A 7,835-nucleotide genomic window follows, 5' to 3' on the forward strand; every position below is an offset into this window, starting at 1 on the left:
AATCCCTCCTCCTCCATTCTCTTCTCGGGACCTTGGGCATGCTTGCACACGTGCCCGGCGTGAGTTTAAGCCACCGATTCTGGAACTTGAACCGTGGCCGACTACATGGGAGTCCAGCAACATAGCCATTACGCTAACTGCTGGTCACAAAAATGTTTTGTGGGTTTTTTTCCTTATTTTTTTAAATTATTTTATTTTGGAAGTCGCAGGTGGTGTAGTGGTTAAGGCACTAGACTCCCACGTGACCAGCCCAGTTCAAATCCTGGACCTGGCAGCTTGCTTTCTCACTTTTATTTTGGGGACCAGCAGGAGACCTGGTGGTTAAGGCACTGGACTCCTACATGGTTAACCATGGTTCAAATCACAGACTCAGCAGCCTAAGAAATCAATAACAAACAAGTACATAAATAAATATTTTTTAATGATTTTATTTAACTTTATTTATTTATTTATTATACTTTCATTTGACCAGAAAGGGACAGAATGAGAGAGGGGAAGAGAGGGAAAGTGAGAAAGCAAGCCACCAGGTCTGGGAATCAAACCGTGGTTGGCTATGTGGGAACCCAGGGCCCTTAACTACCACGCTACTTGCCAGCCCCTGTTTTTTTCTTTCTTTTATCCCCCCTTTTGGTTTTGCCATAGAGCATGTACACTCACCAGCGAGAGAAAGAAAAGGGAAAGTGAGCGATTTCCTCCCCAGGGGAGATAGCCACATTTCAACCTCTTTTCCTCCATTCTTCTCTGGGGACTATGGGTACACCCTGCCCAGCATGAGTTTCACACACTCTCCACATGAGTTTCAAGCTGCAAGGTGGGTCCGGGACTCCAGCTGTCATCAGTCATGTGGAAATGCAGTGCTTTTAACCACCACATGATCTGCTGGCCTCAAAAGTGGTATTGTTTTAAAAACATATTTGAACATACTGAACATGTAAGTCATACTGGATGTGTTCAGCTTGATAGAGGCAATTAAGGATGTAGTTCTTGAAATAAAGTCCAAAGATTAGTGATGTCCCTTCCCAAGCCTTAGGGAAAAAAGCACAGCCTTTCTAGAAAGCCATTTGTCTATTTGTATCCACAGTTTTAAAACTGCAAACATAGAAGACTCCTCCATTGCTGCTGAGAACTAGTCATTTCAGGGAATAAGAGAAATGAAGATTTTCTACTGATAATTCAGTCCCCAGTCTCAAGTGGAGAGGCACAATCCATCAGATGTCTAGAAATCACCACAGGATCACAGGAAACATGATAAAGCAAGAAAATAACTCTCCTTCAAGGGAAAAGAATAACTCCTCTTCATCCAATGGAAATGTCTGATAAAGAATTTAGAATTATTCATAGTGACAAAGTTTACAAAGATGCATGAGAAGAGAGACAATGAACTCCAGAAGAGGCGGGAAAGAAGAGCAGCTGAGTTCCAGGAGGTGAGGAAGTTCTTGCATGATCTCAAAGAGAAAATACACACTATTAAAAGGAATCGAGCAGATCCGGAGCCCGCCGCTATGGCTACCTACAAGCTGGTGCTCATCAGGACCACGAGAGCGCCCGGAACCTGGAGAAAAGCTTCAGCGGATCCTATGACACCAACCTCAGCCTGCAAGCCATGAGGAGGCAAAGCGCGGTAGGCAGGCGCTGCGAGATACCGGCTATGAATTTGACATCTGCTTCACTTCAGTGCAGATGAAGGCGATCCAGACCCTCTGGACAGTACTGGATGCCATTGACCAGATGTGGCTGCCGGTGGTGAGGACATGGCGCCTCAACGAGCGGCACTACGGGGCCTCACCCGCCTCAGCAAGTCAGAAACTGCAGCCAAGCACCGGGAGGCGCAGGTGAAGATTTGGCGGCGCTCTTACTATGTCCCACCGCCCCCCGATGGAGCCCGACCACCCCTTCTACAGCAACATCAGTAAGGATCGCAGATATGCAGACCTCACCGAAGACTAGCTGCCCTCCTGTGAGAGTCTGAAGGACACGACTGCCAGAGCTCAGCCCTTCTGGGATGAGGAAATCGTTCCCCAGATCAAGGAGGGGAAATTCGCACTGACCGCAGCCCATGGCAACAGCCTACAAGGCATCAGGCATCGTCAAGCACTTGGAGGGTCTCTCTGAAGAGGCTATCATGGAGCTGAACCTGCAGACCGGTGTCCCTGTTGTCTATGAGTTGGACAAGAACTTGAAGCCCATCAAGTCCATGCAGTTCCTGGGGGATGAAGAGACCATGTGTAAAGCCATGGAAGCTGTGGCTGCCCAGGGCAAGGCCAAGAAGTGAAGGCCAACAGGCAGACTACCATCCTGAGGAACCCCCTCCCTGCCCATCCCATCCCTCTCTACCCTCTCTGCACATGTCACACTGACCACATCTGAAGGCATCTGAAGTTGAGACCACAGATGGGACCAGTGGCTCCTATTTTCATTTTGGTTATTGTGTCTCCTGCACCCATTTGTTTCATTCAGTCTAGGAGATAGCATCTCTAAGGCACAGGTTCTCAGTCCAAGCCAAGGGAAGGTTCCTCTTACCTGAGAGTGAGAGGTGGTCACTCGGTTTTTTTAGAGCTTTGTTTACTATGGACCTGCTTGAGTAGGGCTAGGGAGGAACCATGCTAATTCAAGGCCACTGAGAAGTCAGAGGGTCTGTTTGTGTTCCCAGAGGCCAGGCCTGTGCTCTTCTGGAAGCAGGTCCCTTATGGGCACTAGTCCAGTGGAAGATGATAGAATGTGCATGGTGATTAAAGACACAAAACATGATGACTTCCTCCTGACCCTCGAGTTGGCTCCAGAAGACTGGGATCAATCCTGATTTAAGGTGTTGCATTTTTACAAAAAAAAAGAAAGAAAGAAAGAAAAGAAATATGTACATATATATATATAAAACATTATATATATGTGTGTGTATAAATAAATAATATGTATATATAAACAAATAATTTTGTATATATATAAATATACGAAAGCCCTTCTGGAGTTTTTGGTAGTGACTGAAGTGGTCCCACAGTGGTCGTCAGAAGACAAGCCATTCCTCACACAGACTGGGATAGGCTCCTTGACCTCAAGGGGGAGTGCATCTTGCTGTGTATTTTAGACCACTCTCCCTTGTTTTGCGGCAGCAAAATGCCTTTTGATCACACTCAAGCGTGTCTTTTACTGTGTCTTATTTCTGAATCATGTCCCAGTTGTGTGGTCCTGTCACATGAGCCCAATACTCATTTTGAGCATAACTACTGAATTTTTCCAGATCAGTATAATAAAGGAGTGATGTGAAAAAAAAAAAAAAAAAAAAAATCAAAAAGAACTGTTTGTTAGAGATGCAGGCTGTAATATAGGAAATCAAAACCTCCCTTGAAAGTACTAAAAGCAAACTAGATCATACAGAAGATCGAATCTCAGATGTAAAAAACAGAATTGCTGACCTAAAAAAATCCACCACAAAGACTGAGAAAATAATCCAAAAAAATAAGAATAATATATAAGAAATACTAGGTACCATCAAACCTCCAAACATCCAGATAATTGATATCTCAGAAGGTGAAGAGACTAATAAGGGCATTGATAATCTATTCCATGAAATCTTGGAAAAAACTTTTCAAACCTAGAGGGGCATTCAAAGATCCAGGCCAAAGAAATACATGGGGCCCCAAATAGAATCAACCCAAGAAAATCTTCAAGACACATTATAGCCAGATTGTCCAAAACCACAGACAAAGACAAGATACAAAGATTGGCAAGAGAGAAACAAGTTACCTACAAAGGATATCCCATCAGGCTAACAGCGAACTTCTCATCAGAAACAATGCGAGCAAGGATATATTCAAAGTGTTGAGCGAAAAACAATCACAACCAAGAAAACTATACCCAGCAAGATTATCCTTCATATCGAAAGAGAAGACAATGACATTCTCAGATAAACAAAACCTGAAAGAATTTACCCACACCAGAACACTTCTCCAAGAAGTTCTGAAGGGAATGTTATATCAGGAAAACTAAAGTCAGACCCACAGAAATAAGAGTTCAAAAACATCTAAGAAAAGGGCCAGCTTAATGGTAGGGACAAGTTCAGAACTGAATATTATCTTCCAAAATTTAAATGGAAAGCTTGGACCACAACAGAAGTTATATTAAGTACATGAGCTGGAGTTGATGAAATAGAATTTTATGGCTTTTGACTAAAACAATGCAGATCTTTTTCTATGCTTCGTAGTCCAGAGATAAGAATTTTTTCTTCTCTTGAATTATCGACAGATCCAGGTAACTACTATTTGAACAGAATCCTAACCTGTTTCCTGGCTTTGTCTTAAGCAAAGTTCTCTTAACATTTTTTTATTTTGATTTATTAAAGCTAAAACTGCCTTTCTTGAAATTAAAAAACACATAGGAGAACGCTCAGTCAGAAAAGTGCTTGCACATCAATGTTTATTGCAGCATTATTCACAATTGCCAAGACATGGAACCAACCTAAATGTCCACAAACTGATGAATGGATTGGAAAAGTGTGGTATATATACTCTATGGAATACTACTCAGCCATAAAAAATAACAAGACCCTGGAATTTGATAGAAAATGGTCAGATATGGAGGATCTATTGCTGAGTGAAGTAAGCCAGGCTATGAAAGAAAGATATTGTATGTATCCACTCAATATATACCGACTATCCGCACTCTATAATAGAGAGCATATATATCAGCCTAACTTACTATTGAAAGTAGATCAATTAAGATATTTTGTTAACCAATAAAATGTGAGAAGAAAAGAAAAGAATGGAAAGCAAGTGTAGATACCAGTGATAAGATAAAGTGGGAGGAGGGTGAGACATGGCAGAGAGTGAGAAATGGGGAGGGGATATATATATAGATAGATAGATAGATAGATAGATAGATAGATATAGATATAGATATAGATATATAGATATAGATATATGAAAAAGAAATGGAAAATTATTTGTGATGATAACATGTATGACTAAACCACTATACAGTGTATTCTGGATGGGAAACTGCATCTTGTATGCTGTGGTGATGTTCAGTGAATGAGTGCAAAACAAATAATTAACATAAACAATTTTAAAATAATAACAATGAATTAAATTAAATTAAATATTTTTTTAAATTCCAAATACAGGGCCAACAGGTGGTGTGGTGGTTAAGGGCACTGGACTCCCACATGGCCGACCGTGGTTCAAGTCCTGAACCTGGTGGCTTGCTTTCTCACTTTCCCTCTCTCTCTCGCCCTCGCTGTCGCTCTCACTCTCACTCTATCCCTCTCTGGTCAAATTAAAATAAGTAAACAAATAAATAATTCTTAAAACAAAAAAAGAAAATCACAACAAATAAGTAAATGTTTAAAAAAAAATTGCAAATACAGGGGCCAGCAGGTAGCATGGTGGTTAAGGCACTGGACTCCCACATGGTAGAGCACAGTTCCAGTCCTAGACCTGGTGGCTTGCTTCTCAATTTCTCTCTCTCTCTCTTTCTATCTCTCTCTAATGAGCACACATGCTCTGTTAACAAATTAAAATAATGATAATAATAATAAATTAAATCATTCTAAAAAATAATAGTAAGGAAAAAGGCCCAGCCTAGTTGGCATAGAAGGTAACTTACTGAATTGCAATGGTGAAAACCATATGGACAACTGCTGTTGTGGATTCCCCACTCCACATGAAAACAAACCAGGTGTGAGGGGCACCAAGATGAGGGCTGTGGGAAGGGATTGAAGGATAACAAGATCCTGTCAGGGATGTCTCTCCCTCTTGTGTATATATACATACTCTCTCTCATAAATTAAAAATAGAATTGTCTAAAAAATTATTAATTGCAGCCCAGCCTCTGTAGCACAGTCAGTGGCGTTCAGGACTGTGAAGCTGGAAGTCGTTAGAGTTCCTGGCCTCTGTCAGTCTAAAAGCATGACAGGTACATATATGTGCCCAGGATCTTGGCAGGCTGAAGAACTGGGGAAAGGGGATCACAGCATGACCAAGTCTTGTGAGGGGTGTCTCACTCACTCACTCTGGAGTATGTTCTCTTCTCTCTTTCTCTTTCTCACAGGATCATGAGTAGTAAAAGGAAACTATTAATTGCTAACTATTTATAATTATATTTTAAACAGATATAATTGGCTAAATAAGAAGGCACTTCAAAAAGCTCATAGAAAAATAAAAGTACAAATTTATTTTATGCAAAAATATTTGAACTCATGCATAGTATTTTCATAATACTCACTTCCTATAAACTTTTAAAGAATTATTTCCTTTATTTTATTTATCATCATTGTTATTTTTTCTGCTGGTTCCAGGAGTCCAGCATCTTAACCACCATGCCATTTGCTGGCCCCTGCTAATAGCTTTTAAATAGGTATTCCCTTTGACCTACATATAGGAATACATACAAATAAGAGCATCAGAGTGACAAAAAATAAAATAAAATAATTTATCAGCGGCCAGCTGGTCGCATGGTGGTTAAGGCACCTGGATCCTACATGGCTGACTATACAGCCCAAGTCCTGGACTCAGTGGCTTGAAAAATGTGCTGGGGGACCCAGCAGGTAGCAAGCAGGTTAAGGCAGCTGGATCCCATATGGGAGTCCAGCGACATAGCCATTATGCTAACTGCTGGTCCCAAGAAAAATAATTATTTAATGGGACCAGAAGGCGTAACAGTTACGTCAACGGACTCCCACATGGCTGACCACAGTTCGAGTCCTGGACCTGGTGGCTTCAAAATCAAACCAGGTGCATGGCTGCGTGTACTCAATATCCCAGGAGAAGGGATTGTGGTGTGACCGTGCCCTCTCAGGGGTGATTGCTCACTTTCTCTCAAACTGTCTCTGTCTTTCTCTATCTACCTAGTAAGTACACACACCTTAAGCAAAAACCTCTTTTTAAAATTTTTTAATTTAATTTTTATTTATGCATTCATTTATTTTTAATTTGGCCAGACATACACACACACACACACACACACACACAGAGAGAGAGAGAGAGAGAGAGAGAGAGAAGGAAAGTGAGAAAGCTAGTCACCAGGTCCGGGACTCGAACCATGGTTGGCCATGTGGGAGTGTCCAGCACCTTAACCACCATACCAACTGCTGGTCCCTGCAAAAATCTCTTAAAACAAAGATTTATTTATTTTTATTGATTATTATTTTTTAATTTGATCAGACAGAGGGGGGATATGAGAAAGCAAGGTACCAGGTTCAGGACTCAAACTACAGTTGGCCAGGTGGGAGTCTAAAGCCTTACCCACCTGGCCAACATCCAGCCCATTCTCTGGGTTTCATGGAGACTTACTTTACCTTTCTGCATTAGCCTCTCTCTCTCTCTTTTTTATTTTATTTTTTTAAGAGAGATTATTTTTGCTATAGGGCATGTGTACTTGCTTGAAAGACAGAAAGCAAGAAATCACCCCCCAGAAGAGAGGACCTCGCTGCAATCCCTATTCCTCCATTGTTCCTCAGAATTTTGGGCATACACACAAATGTGTTGTTGAGTTTTAAGCCACCATGTCCAGGACTCGAACCTCTGTTAGCCACATGGGAGTCCGAACTGCGGTCAGCCATGTGTTCATCCCCTGTGTTAGCCTCTTAAAACAGTGTGTCAACCATAAAAGGGCACAGAAAAGGACACAGATTGATTTTTTAAAAGAAACATAATGCAGTATATAAACATGGAATGTTAAACATACAATTAACCACTCAAGAATCTCAAATAGCCTAGAAACCTAGGAAAAGATGCTTGAATTTCCTAGCTACAGGTAAATGCAAATTAAACAATAAAATATCATTTTAAAATATATTTGCAAAATTAAAGTTTCTGCATTGGTTAAAATATTGAACAAGAGGA

At 41.1% G+C, this 7,835-nt stretch overlaps 1 pseudogene; it reads left to right on the forward strand.

Moving 5' to 3' along the window:
• The first annotated feature begins 1,502 nt into the window (after window positions 1-1,502).
• On the forward strand, window positions 1,503-2,272 carry LOC102478581 (phosphoglycerate mutase 1-like; annotated as a pseudogene).
• Window positions 2,273-7,835: the final 5,563 nt, after the last annotated feature.

The sequence above is a fragment of the Tupaia chinensis genome, unplaced genomic scaffold, assembly GCF_000334495.1.
Source record: "Tupaia chinensis unplaced genomic scaffold, TupChi_1.0 Scaffold000279_1, whole genome shotgun sequence".
In the NCBI taxonomy this organism is placed as follows: domain Eukaryota; kingdom Metazoa; phylum Chordata; class Mammalia; order Scandentia; family Tupaiidae; genus Tupaia; species Tupaia belangeri.